Consider the following 13,448-nt stretch of genomic DNA (forward strand, 5'->3'; position numbering starts at 1 on the left):
ATGGGACTATCCAGGCAAGAATACTGGAGTGTGTTGCCATTCCCTTCTCCAGCAGATCTTCCCAACCCAAGGATTGAACCAGCGTCTCCTACATTGCAGGTGGATTCTTTACCATCTGAGCCACCAAGAAGTCCTAGAGTTTACTAGAGTTTATAGGGCGGTGGGGAGGGCAGCGGGGGGAGGGGGTGGTGGGGAGGGGCAGAATATATACACACTCTCATAAGTATATGTTTGTGTGTATACATATATATGTATCTTTGCACTGCTTGATATGTTGTAAGCAAGTATTTTCAAATTTAAAAATCAATATAGAAAAGGTTAATAAAAACAAATGTCAAAGGCTCTTTGCCATCCCTTTAATAATCATCCACTCCTTTCACAACCATAGATCTGCTGATATTTACCCGGGTTTGAGGCCACATTTCTCCGCCTTCCTGTAGCCAGGTGACTGCTGGCCAGTGGAGAGTGAGCAATGGATATGTGTGGTTTCTCGGACAAGATCCCTTAAGCAGGGCGGGGGCGGGGAGGTCATGTCTCTTCTTCCCCCACCCCCCACTGCCTCCCCTACCCCTCTTCCTCCATCCTGCCCTGGGGGCATGGACAAGACAGCGGAAGCTCACCTTGGACCTTGAGGCTCAAGGCCACACCCTCTGGACAGCTGAGCAGGCCTGGAGCCCTCACACTACCCTCAGGGGCCTTCCTTCAGGCTTTGCCATCAAAAGGAAAGAAACTTTCGCCAGGTTCAAAGTACTGTTATCTGGAGTCTTTCACATGCAGCCAAATAAATCCTCCTTCATGTCAGACACAGAAAAATTAGACTTCTTCTTGGTTATGAGATTCTGCTGTGATGCCACACACAGGACCACATAAGAACAGGACGTGTCCTACAGGCGGGAGAGACGCCTGAAGCCTAGAGCTGCTCAGACACCCAACTGAGGGTCACACAGCAAGGTGGGCACAGCAGGTCCGGGATGCCAGAGCTGACTTCTGGACTGGAACCCAGCCCTGAGCGGTGCTTAACTCTGCCCTGGCTGTAGGACCTTGATGACAGAGAGGCCTGGGGGCTGCAGTGATGCAAGGGAGATTTCTGCAAGAGAGGCAGGTTTGCGCCGAGCAGCCTGCCGGCCTCCCAGGGGCATCTATGTTGGACTGACACCCTCTCTGGCCTCCCTTCCCTCTCTTCTCTGGGAAGACCTAAGCATTTCACCAGCAGTTCAGCACCGTGACCTCTGAAGTAGTTTCCTGGAAGGAAAGGCAGTCCTGGGGCAAGATTTACAAAACCCAAGGTTTTGCTCCTTCACATCAGGCCCCTGGGCTGCCATTCTGGCTGCCGGGGTTGAGGCCTGGACCCTCCACCAGGGGAAAGTACTGCCTTGGATTTTGGAGGGAAAAGCATTGCTCCCTCCTCTGCAGCAGCCTTCTGGGGTGCTCTCCATCAGCTCTGCAGTTTATGGAGTGACAGTGGAAGAAGGGAGAGGAAACACAGGCCCAGAATCCAGAATCCACATGCTTGTCTGTCTTCACCGGTAATGTTGTTGTTGTTCAGTCACCAAGTCATGTCCAACTCTTCACAGCCTCATGGACTATAGCATACCAGGCTCCTCTGTCCTTCACTGTATCCCAGAGCTGCTCAAATTCATGTCCATTGAGTCACTGATGCTATCTAACCATCTCATCCTCTGCCGGCCCCTTTTCCTTTTGCTTTCAATCTTTCTCAGCATCAGGGTCTTTTCCAGTGAGTCAGCTCTTCACATCAAGTGGCCAAAATACTGGAGCATCAGCATCAGTCCTTCCAATGAATATTCAAGGTTGATTTCTTTTAGGATTGACTGGTTCAATCTCCTTTGCTGTCCAAGGGTCTCTCCAAGACACTCTCTCAAGTGTCTTCTCCAGCACAACAATTCAAAAGCATCAATTCTTTGGTGCTCAGCCTTCTTTATGGTCCAACTCTCACACCTGTACATGGCTACTGGAAAAAAAAAACCCATAGCTTTGACCTTTGTCGGCAAAGTGGTGTCTGCTTTTTATCAAATAATATGCTGTCATCAAGTAATGCAACCACATAATTCCAATTACCAATTTCCTGACATGGGTTTTGCATCAAATTTTTTAAAAATTTGATAAACCAATGCCATTTGCTGCCCCAGTATCCCACATCCTACGTAAACTGCTGACTGTTCTTTGAGGACTTTGCAAACGGAGGAAGACAAAACATTAAATCCCACCAGGGCAGGCAGCCCAGCAGAGCTGTGGGACAAGTGCTGTTTCCATGGCTTCAGTTGACAAACACGATCATGACCTTCCTTTTTCTGTCACCTGAGTGCTTCAGGTATGTCATTTGAGCAGAGTAAAAATTTGATCATCTGCATCCAGCTCACTTGTTGTTTGTGACTTTTAAACAGGGGCTGTGCTGTTTGCTGCTGCACCATCTCTGTCTCTCAAAACACTAATTGATAATATAAAGAAGACTGTGATAATGTTCATCTTTTTGAAACTAAAATCTTCAAGCTATCACTTTAATATCAGCAATTAATATGCTAATTATAAGGTTTACTTCCCTAATCATAAAAACATATCTAACAAGAATACATTAACCACTGCATCTTCTTTTAACTGCTTGACAGTGACAAGACAGAACTTATTTTAAAGTCTTTTTTTATTAATATTTGTTTTTATCACTAATTTGAGACAAGTCTCTTTTCCTCTCATATCTCCAAGTTAATTGAATTAATACCATATCCCAGTCACATCACCCCTAGAGATTCCATTGAAAAACTGGGTCTGAGTGTGTATGTGAATGGGAAGGGAGGGTCAGTCTGGACTTTCATAACACCCCACTCTACAAGGAACAGCCATCCTGGGCTCCACCCATTAATACAGTCTGTCTTTCTATGTGTTCACACACTAGAATTTTAGGTAGGTCAGTTCACATGGGAGAAGGCAATGGCACCCCACTCCAGTACTCTTGCCTGAAAAATCCCATGGATGGAGGAGCCTGGTAGGCTGCAATCCATGGGGTCGAGAAGAGTCAGACATGACTGAGCGACTTCACTTTCACTTTCACTTTCCTGCATTGGAGAAGGAAATGGCAACCCACTCCAGTGTTCTTGCCTGCAGAATCCCAGGGACGGCGGAGCCTGGTGGGCTGCCATCTATGGGGTCGCACAGAGTCAAACACAACTGAAGTGACTTAGCAGCAGCAGCAGCAGTTCACATGAGAAATCCAATACCAGGCACACATGGTCCATCACAACCCATCTGTTCAGGGCTCCTGGGTTCCCAGGTAAAGTCAGAAAGAACCATTAGACTCCTTTAAGGACACTCCACTTCTCAGCTACTGTTTATCAGCTGAACCCAGACTTCATTCATTTTCTATGTTGTATGACAAATTGCTCCAAACTTGATGGCTCAAAAACAATATTTATTATTGTTTTATTGCATTTATTATCTCAGACTTTCCATATCTAGGAGTCTGGACTGAGTTTTCTGCTTGGGATCTCACAAGGCTGCGTCATCATCTGGAGGCTCTGCTGGGGAAAAATCTGTTTCCAGACTCATTCAGGTTCTCCACAGAGCTCACTTCCGATGGCTATACTGAAAACCCAGTTCCATGCTGGCTGTGGGCTGGGGACACCCCAGTGTCCTAGAGTCTTTTCACGGTTCCTTGACATACAAGCTTCTCCAACATGGCTCCATCTTTCACTGAGCTCATAAGGAGGGTCTCTAGTACCCCGTTTGCTAAGAGAGTCTTGTGTAATGTAATCTAATCATAAGAGTGATGTTCCTTTACCTTTATCATAGTCTATCATACAGATAGAAGGTCCAGCTCACCCTCAAGGAGGGATTATACGAGGTCATGGACAACAGGAGGCAGGGGTTACAGAAGCCACTGTTAAGTCTCTCCACCATACAGCCTTTGGCATTTTCCCCATCCCCATTTCTCTGTGACCTGCTCTGGCCAGTAAGATGTGAAAGCTGTGACCAAGTTCCAGTTCCCAACCTAGGCCTTGGGTGGCCTTGGTCCTCTCTCTTTCTCTCTCAGAAACTTGCTAGGTTACTATGAAAGCAAGCCCAGGTTAGCCTGCTGGAGCATGAGAGATGCATGCAGCAGATAAATCATCCTAGCAATGAAAAGACCCTGAAACTCAATGATGTTTGATGTGTGTGACAATTAGACAGAAATCAGACTGAGCAGGGAGAGGTAAGAAATGAGGCTGGAGAAACTGCCAGGAGCCTTGAAAGCCATGACAAGGACTTCAGGTTTTATTCTAAACGTATGACAGCAACGAGTGAACAAATAAGTAAACAAACAAATGAACACAGGAGTGAACAGTCAATCAGGGAAAAGTGTGCATGGCCTCTAACAGGTGAGACCAGCAGCCACTGCTATGGCAAGTTTGTCTGGGATCAGGAACTCAAAGAAGAGTACGTCCCATACTTCTCTGTAACAGACTCAGCTCACAATAATGGAGCCCTGGGTGCCATGTAACCTGATTCCTGTTGCTTTCTTTCCTGGCTCAGTGGACATCAGATTAGCTCTGAAATTGATTATTAATTTTATTATTACACACTGCGTCCCCAGTGACAGATTTATAAATTTTGTCTATTAAATACTACAGAAAATTTTAAAAGGAGTTACAAACTGAAATTTCAATAATAATGGACTTTTTGCCCATATATTTACCTTTTTCTGCAGGCTTCCCAGGTGGCACTAGTGGTAAAAAACCCTACCTGCCAATGCAGGAGATGCAAGAGACGCTGGTTTTCTCTCTGGGTCAGGAAGGTCCCCTGGAGGAGGGCGTGGCAACCCACTCCAGTATTCTTGCCTGGAGAATCGCCACAGACAGAGGAGCCTGGTGGGCTATAATCCACAGGGTCACAAAGGACACAACTGAAGCTGGCGCACACACACACACACACACACACACACACACACCACTTTGCATGACCATCTAAAGTCCTTTCATTTCAACTTGAAGGACTCCCTTTAGAATTTCTGGTGGAGTGGGTCGAATGGTAACAAACCCCTCTAGCTTTTGTTTATCAGAGAATGTCTTAATTTCTCCCTCATATCTGAAGCACAGTTTAGCCAGATATAGAATTCTTCATTGACAGTTTTTCTTTCAGCATTTTAAATTTTATCACTACCCACTGGCCTCCATGACTTCTGATATAAAATCAGCTAATAATCTATTGAGGATCCCTTGTACATGCTAAGGTACTTTTCTCTTGCTATTTTTAAGATTCTTTGTCTTTGACTATTGACAGTTTGATTATATGTCTCAGTATGGATCTCTCTGAGTTCATCCTACTTAGAGTTTATGCAGCTTCTTGAATCATGTCTTTCCCAAAATTAGGGAAGTTTTCAGCCACCATTTCTCCATATAATCATTCTGTCTCATTCTCTGTCTCTTCTTCTGAAATGCTCATAAGGTATAAGTTGTTCCACTTAATGGCATTCCACAAATCCCTGTGATTTGTTCATTTTTATTCATTCCTTTTCCCTGCTTCTCAGAGTCTATACTTTTAATAGTTCTATCTGCAAGTTCCATGATTTTCTTTCTCTTCTTGTTCTAATTTGTTCCTGAAGCCCCTCTAGTGAATTTTATATAAATTATTGTACTTTTCAGCTCAAAACTTTTGTTTCCTTTTTATAATTTCTATCTGTTAATATTCTCATTTTGTTCACACATTGATTTCCTAATTTCATTCTGTTCTTTATCCATGTTTTCCCTAGCTCTTTGAAAATACTTGAGAGATTTGCTTTAAAGTCTTTGTCTATTGATTTTGATGTCTGACTTTCTTCAGGGACAGCTTCTGTCAATTAATTTTGTTCCTCTGAATGGGCCATCTGTTCCTGACTCTTTCTATGCCTTGCAATTGTGTTGCTGTTGTTGAAAACCATGCATTTGGCTATTATAATGTAGTAACTCTGGAAATCAGATTCTACTTCTCCTCCCTTCCTCAAGGTTTGCTAGTCTTCTCTGTCCTTTCTCCTCCTTTCTCTCTCTCTCTCACCCCTCCCTCACTTTCTTCGATGCTGTTGAAGGCTACAATAGTACATTTGTTTGAGACTGTTCCAAAATATTTTTGCAAAGATTATATGCCTTGTCATGCTTAATCACTGTGAATATTCTATTTCTTTAGCTTGTGTTCAATTAGTGTTTTGGCAGAGATTTCCTGAAATGCCAGGAGCCGAAACAGATACAAAACAAACAAACAAATATGCCAAAAGAAGACTCCAAAATGAGAAAACAGCCAGCTTTCCTGGCCTTTGCAGATTAGCTCTGCCCTAGGGACACCCCACCACTTACCTAGACTTTCTCTGAGCCTAGGAATAAGCTCTAAGTGAATGCCTCATTTCAGAGTTTATCTGAGCATCTTCACTGTACATGCACATGTGTTTCTAAATTCTCCTGAATACATGGCTACTTTGGAAGGTCCTAATCTCCAAAAGCATCTAACCTCAGCTTCCTTTCCTCACAGTGGGAGTATGGAAAAACCCTGGCCTGGTGCAGCAGTGTAATTACTGAGACCCTCATCAGTGGTGAGCCAAAAGGGAATACTTTTTGGCAATATCTCTGGCACATGAGAGGTACAGAGCAAACAGTAATTAAAAGATGGTGGTGTCGGCAGCCATTACTGACCATCATTGGAGGCACTGAAAAGAGAAAATTACAGGCTCGGGGCAGTTGATTACTAACCCAAAGCAAACTGCGAGAGACAGAGGCTTCCTTGGCAATTTTGAATAAACAAAAAATATTTCCTGGAGCCAGAGGTAGACCAAGCTGAGAACCAAACTCAAGACTTTTAGAAAAGTGAATCTCTTCCATCAGAGTCTGCACCTGATACAGACTGAGAGGGAGTGAGAGACTGAAACAGGGGAAATGGGTGTTTCTGGGTGGGTGCGTGTGAGAGCCTTGAAACTCCAGGAGGAAATGAGCCCACAGGGTGAACAAAGGCTTCATAAAGGGAACATGGCCTGGAAACAAAACCTGGGGATTTGCAGCATCCAAGTGATGGGCTGGCCAAGGCCACTAGGGCAGGACTGCCAGAGAGGTGGGAGGAAATCTAGGAGAGAAGCTAAAGGAAAACATGTTGGTAGATGGGTTGTGAAGAGGTTAAACAGGGCTCAGGTATGGTGAGGGCCACAAAGTGTCTTGGGGACCAAATGACATGGTGGGGGCCACTCCAGGGAGGTGGATGTTAGCTGGCAGTGACTAAGGAACCCAGAGCAGAAAGCAAGACAGACTGGTGGGAGGGGAGACAGGGGGAGGGGTACCAGGGGGAGACAGGAGAAAGCTGACAGCTGCAGACAGACACTAGGAAAGGTTCATCAGTTTGTTCTTAAGATGCAGAGACCCCAACATTTTCAGTTAGTGGGATGTGGGACCAGTCTGACTTCCCGTCATTCCAGGGAGGGAATTTCCAAGAAATGGGATAAGCTAGGCTCTGAGTCCAAGTCCTGCTCTACTATTCACTCTCCTGGCAGATGATTTTGCATCTCCAGGCCACGTTTCTATAATAGCCGGCTTCAAAGTTCTGTTGAGATGAAGTCAGAAATGCATGTGAAGTCCCTGGACCAATAATCAAAGCAATTTCCAAATATGAAAAGCCAAAGAGATGGCTGAATGAAAGACACTCCCAAGTTCTTTATCCCAAAAGTCTGGGAAATAGCAGCATGTGGATGGCTGAACCAGGGGAAATCCTGGCAGGAAGAGTTTCAGAGAAAGAAAGATGACAAGGTAGGTTTCTGCAGGCCAATGCCTGGGTCATGGCAGGACATCAAAAGTGGAAACATTTACCCATATGTGGCATCCAGGACCAGATGCAGGAGAGGATTCAGGGATGGGGAAAGAGTGCTGGCTCCCTCAGCCCAGAGGTGAGTGGTGGGTGAGTCAACAGGGGCTTGTGTAATGCTTGGCAGAGTCACACAAGAACACCCACAGCTGCCCTGTGTTTAGCCATGACTTTGTGTCAGGCCCTTTACCTACCATATCTTCAGCCCTCCTGATTAATCTGCACTTTACAGTTGAGCAAATGGAGGCTCAGAGAGGTCACCCAGCTAATAAATGACACAGCCCAGGATCCAACAGCCACTCTGGCTCCCAAACCTGCATTCTTTCCACTACCTCACACCGCTCCAGAGGATGGAGTCTTAGGGGAGAACTATGTTTAGGAGATGAAAGAAAACAGCGTGTTGGACAGAAGGACGGGGCCAGGGTGTGATGTTAGGGAGGCCAGGGAAGGATGGTTTCAAGATGGTGGAGGAGGTGAATAGCGCCAGATGCTGCAAAAAGAGGAGCGAGGATGAGAACTGGAAATCCACTGGATTTGGTGAGAAGGTTCTGAGGAATTGTGAATGGCTGTGGTGGGTGGGGGCGGGGCGGTCCCTATGTCGGTAGAAACAAAGATGCTGCACAGAAAAGTGCTGGCCCCCGTCCTCCTGAAAGTGAAAGGCGCTCAGTCGCGTCCAACTCTTTGTGATCCCATGGACTATACAGGGCCAGAACTCTCCAGGCCAGAACACTGGAGTGGGGGTAGCCTTTCCTTTCTCCGGGGGATCTTCCCAACCCAGGGATTGAACTCAGGTCTCCTGCATTGCAGGCAGATTCTTTACCAGCTAAGCCACAAGGGAAGCCCCAAAATACTGGAGTGGGTAGCCTATCCGTTCTCCAGGGGATCTTCCTGACCCAGGAATCAATCTGGGGTCTCCTGCATTACAGGAAGATTCTTTACCAACTGAGCTATCAGAGAAGCCCTCTCTCTTAGGTCCCCACAATGGTGCTGGTGGAGAAACGCCCACGGAGGGCAGCTCCACCAGTGTCTGCTGGTCACTGCAGATTCACTGATCAGCGAGTCAAAGTCAAGCCCTTGTTCTCACAGCTCACAACTCAACTAGGGACACAAGCTTTCAAACGTGACAAGAAGAGAACACACACCAAAGGGAGTACGTGTCTGCCCCAAGATTCCTCCCACTACCCTGAATGCTGTCAACTTCTGGACAGTCGGGACCCAAGCTCCCCTCCGACAAGCTGGGCCAGCACACATGTGCTGTGGCAGCAGCAGAAGCCATGAAGGCATGCTGGCCACACAGTGTGTGCAACTGAAGAAGAAAACAGGTCCAGGACTGAACTCTAGGTAGCACCAGCCTGGAGGGGACTGGCAGAAGAAAGCAGGATCCCTAAAGGACACCAAGAAGGAAGAGTCAAGAGAGGAAGGAGGGCAGACAAACTGCTCAATCTTTTTTTTAAAGATTTTTGTTTTTGATGTGGACCCCTCCAGCAACTGATTCCTCCCTCCCCCCACCCCCCTGCCCAGATTTCCTCTTTCGGTCTCAGTTTCTAAAATCCACAGGCCAGTCTCATCCATACTAGCAAAGCAAGTCTCTGGACTCTTCCCTCCCTGCCTCCTCCACTTCCACCTCCCTACCTCCTCTCACCTGCCACAGTTCAGGAAAGGACGAGCCGAATTCCTGTGCTGGACAAGCCCCAGGGCTGGGTGTCCCGCCAGGAAAGCCGTTAGCTGCCACCATGCCTGAAATGCCAATGTTATCATCAATGTCCTCAGTGAAGAGCTATTCTCCCATCTTAAAATATAAACGTGCTTGGAAGAGTAACTAGCATATTTTGTCTCTGACTCTAATCAGGAGAAGACCTCTTTCATGTGTTTTGGAGAATCAGGTACCTTGGAAGCTGGGGGCAGCATGGAGTTGGCACCAAGAGATGGTTTAGGGAACTGAGAGGGAAGACGAAGGGGCCGATGAAATCTTAACCCATTTTGCAATTGTGTCCTGGATTAACCTCATGCCTTGGCTTGGGTTCAGTGTAAGGAGCAATCATTCATTCGTCACTGAGGCTGTGAGTGCTCTGGCTACATCCCCTTGGTCTTTCTCAGAATTTACTTGTGGACATTTTCCACATAACAGCGGGGGGAAATCAGCCAATCTGGAGAGTTGATGCCTTGCAGAAACAAATGGGGGTCAATTCTGAGGGTGGTCCTGTGTGGTCTCCCAGAGGATCCCCAAGGGGATCAGCCCCGCAGCCCACAGGAGTAACCCATTCACTGGTGCACCCGACTGCTACCCCTTCAGTGTGCTTCCTGGATATGTGTGCTTAGTCACTCAGTCATGTCCGACTCTTTGCAACCCCAAGGACTGTAACCGGCCAGGTTCCTTTGTCCATGCGGATTCTCCAGGCAAGAATACTGGAGTGCGTTCCCATGCCCTCCTCCAGTGGATCTTCCCAACCCAGGGATCGAACCCAGGTCTCCCACATTGCAGGCAGATTCTTTACCCTCAGAGCCACCAGGGAAGCCTGCTTCCTGGATAGCCTCTAGAAAAAAATCTATTCACACCCAAACTCATTTCAGATCTTGATTTGGGGAGAATATAAACTTTATAATGAATCTTTCCCTGATTCCTAATACCGACAGGGAGAAAATAAAGTCCACTGGCTCTCAAAAAAAAAAAAAAAAAAAAGAAACAAAAGACAAAAAAAAAAAAAACCCAGAACCATAATTCAGAAATACGCATTAAAAATTTTAATGCCCAGTAATTCTTCTAGAAGTTTAAGAAAACTGAATGCAAATAGGTATGTAGAAGGATGTTTACCCTTCTACCGTGTAGAAGAATAAAAATTGGGAAATAATTTAAATTTTTCCAGCAAGAAGAAATTAGCTAACAAATCACAGTAACCCTATGTCGCCATTAGAAATCATATTCAACAGTACCGTGTTTTTCTGTCTTTCCACGTCTTTGGTAAGTTAAGTGAAAATTCCCGTGACGAAACATCATGGAATCTCCTTTTGTCACTGGTACATCCCTAGGTGACCATGTGAGCATGTCAGGAGGATGACAACGAAATGCTAATAGTGGTTGGTTACGTTCGGGTGGGAAGATGGGGACTGTGGCTCATGTTCATTTCCTTCTTTACATGTTTCTCAACTGAAAAAAACATATAGACTTTTTAAATGGCTGATACAGCTTTAAAAACTTTAAAAAGGAACTGTAAAAGATGTCAATGGCCTCAGCCAGGTAGAACTGAATTCCACAGCCAACCCTCCTGTCCTCCCACAAGAGCTGCTGGTCTCACCTGCTAGGGGAGTGGGACAGACCCATGGAATGGAAGCGCCCCCCTCAGCCTGGGCTATCACTGGGCGGCGGCCCTTCTAAGTGAGTCAGCGGACCCGGACCCGGAGGCCAGCGGAGAGCAGCACATCACATCACGTGTCCCGCGCGTGTGGCCCCATCTGACTTCCAGGGAACGCATGCAGCCCTGAATCCAGGCTTGGGGTCGCCTGTCAAGCTCGGTCGCGGCCCCCACCCCTCCACTCCCTACAGACCGCCCCATACCCCGCCTCCCTGGAGCCCCAGCTGGCACTCAGCAGGTCCCTCTCCAATTTGCCGCACTTTTGAGAGTTCGTTATTCCCACGGAAGAGCCCGTTGCCATGGAGATGCGAGCTTCCCAACCCTGGGACCCCGCTCCGGACGCAGAATCCTTCCCCCGACCCCGCGGTGGAGAGGGTTGTAGGTTTTTAGGGGCTGGGGCTTGGAAGGAGGGGGTGGGACATCAATGACGCCCATAGGTAAGGGGACAGGGGAGGAAGGTGTTCTTACAAGCCCCTTGACTACTTTGCCCTTCCCAACCCCCCTCCGAGTCTGGGGCAAACGCCATCTCTGCTTCTGGAACTTTCGGGTGGGGCTGCGGGACGCTCTGCTTTCCTCTCAACGTCTTCCAAGAACCCTGGGGCGTCTGTAGAAGTTTCTGGAAGGCGGCGCTCAAAAATGAAGGTTTAACCTCTCAGGTTCCTGCAGCCCAGACTGCAGGTTTGGGAGGGGTGAGAGGTGGGAAGAAGAGGGGAAGGGACGGGGGGGGTGGGTGGCGGGGTCACAGGGCCTAGAGCCGCTGAGGTCAAGGGCGGGGTTGCCTGGGGTCCCGGGGAGACCTGGCCCGGTGACGTTGTGGCCACGCCCACTAGGAGGTGGGGAGGCGGCGGTCACTTGCGCCTGCTCACTGGAGCCACGCCCTCTGCCTCAGGCCACACCCACCACCACTCCAGGGCTCCCGGGGACCGCCCCTCCTCGGGCAGCTCGGACTCTGGACTCACGGACCTCAGCGCCCAAAGGATCAGTGTCTCCTGTTACTCACCGCAGGTGGCTGCCCAGGGGAGAGCTCCAGGCGCATCACCGACTGGCCTGGAAAGCCTTTCATCTCTGCTCCAGCAGCAGTAGCTCTTTGATTATTAATAATCGTGTCTCCTCGCTTTGCAGCCTCCAACCATCGCCTCGCTGTAAATCCCTGGGTGCCTGCTGGCTCGACCTGGGGCTCCCCCTTCCCTCCCCCTCCTGCTGCCTCCCCATCCCTCGAGTCTCAGGGACTTCAGGTCGAAATGAACCTTAGATTTTTTTCCAAGAGTTTTTTTTTTTCTCTCCTCTCCAGGCTCTCTGTGCACCCACCCACTCCAACACCTGGCATTTTCCTTCAACTGCACCCTTCAAGTCCACAGACACACAGGCCTCAGGCCTTCGCCTCCATCACCGGCCCAGTGAAAAGGCAGCTTGCCCAAGAGGCCAGAGCACAGATGCCTCCCCACCCCACCCCACAGCTGCCCACTCAGCCTAGAGAGAGAGGCCGCGCCCAGCGCAGGCCCGTGTGGAAACAGTGCTTTAGACAACCTCAGGCATCGTATTTCATGAGTGAGCCAAATGTAGAAAGGATTAGCTGTTTCAGCCAGTAAGCCCACATCTGTAGTTACATTCTAACAGGGATAAAATTACCCTGGTTATTAATCCTTCTGCTTTAGGGTATAAGCTGATCACCAGCTGGGGTCAGGAAAAAAATCCTGCCCCAGCTCCTGCCAATCTCCCGTCGACCCCCATCCTCAGTTGCCCCATCTCCTGTGGTGTACCAGTGCAGTTTCTGTCTGCAAACCAAGTTCAAGGCCACCAACGGAAGCACCTCTAAGATAGGACAGCTCCAGTCTGTTCTGGAGACGACAGCCATTCAATCACGTGAGTTTGCACTGAAAATCTACTTCGGTTTCTACTGTGGCACAGAGACAATTCCTGCACAGCCCTTCTTTTTTTCGTGCCAACCAGAGTTGAAGTGGGCAGTCAGAAACCATGCCTGGTTTCTGAGACTTCCTGCCCTGAGGCGCCGGAGGTGTATCAGGTGGCCTGGGGGAAGCCAGTGTGGCTGTTTCCAAGCCCACTGCCAACAAGGAAAGGAGCCGTTCCCTCTCGCCTCTGCTGATGGGGTGTCTCCCTCTTGTGAGCAGGCGGAGAGGCCGGAGTAGCTGTGTTTCCTTCTCTGATCCGTTCTCTTTGGACCTCATAACTGCAGGCACTGGAGACTTGCAGATGTCTCCATTTCCCTGGGTGGGACCAACAGGAGAGACACAGGTTGAGAACCAGGACTTAGCCTTTCCAGATCATTAGGAATGACAA

General features: G+C 48.2%; 1 long non-coding RNA gene across 2 annotated transcripts; it reads right to left on the reverse strand.

Annotated features, from left to right (window-relative positions):
* Nucleotides 1-339: 339 nt before the first annotated feature.
* On the reverse strand, nt 340-13,072 carry LOC147360967 (uncharacterized). Of its 2 annotated transcripts, none has more exons than XR_015139550.1 (2): nt 12,151-13,072; nt 340-1,969 (listed from the first exon to the last, which is right to left on the reverse strand). It is a non-coding gene; the product is annotated as an uncharacterized LOC147360967 (long non-coding RNA). The 2 variants fall into 2 exon arrangements; XR_015139551.1 differs by lacking the exon at nt 340-1,969 and adding an exon at nt 10,520-10,945.
* Nucleotides 13,073-13,448: the final 376 nt, after the last annotated feature.

This window comes from Bos grunniens, chromosome 13 (genome assembly GCF_055505025.1).
Source record: "Bos grunniens cultivar Pamir isolate PY7600 chromosome 13, Bosgru_T2T1.0, whole genome shotgun sequence".
Classification (NCBI taxonomy): Eukaryota; Metazoa; Chordata; class Mammalia; order Artiodactyla; family Bovidae; genus Bos; species Bos grunniens.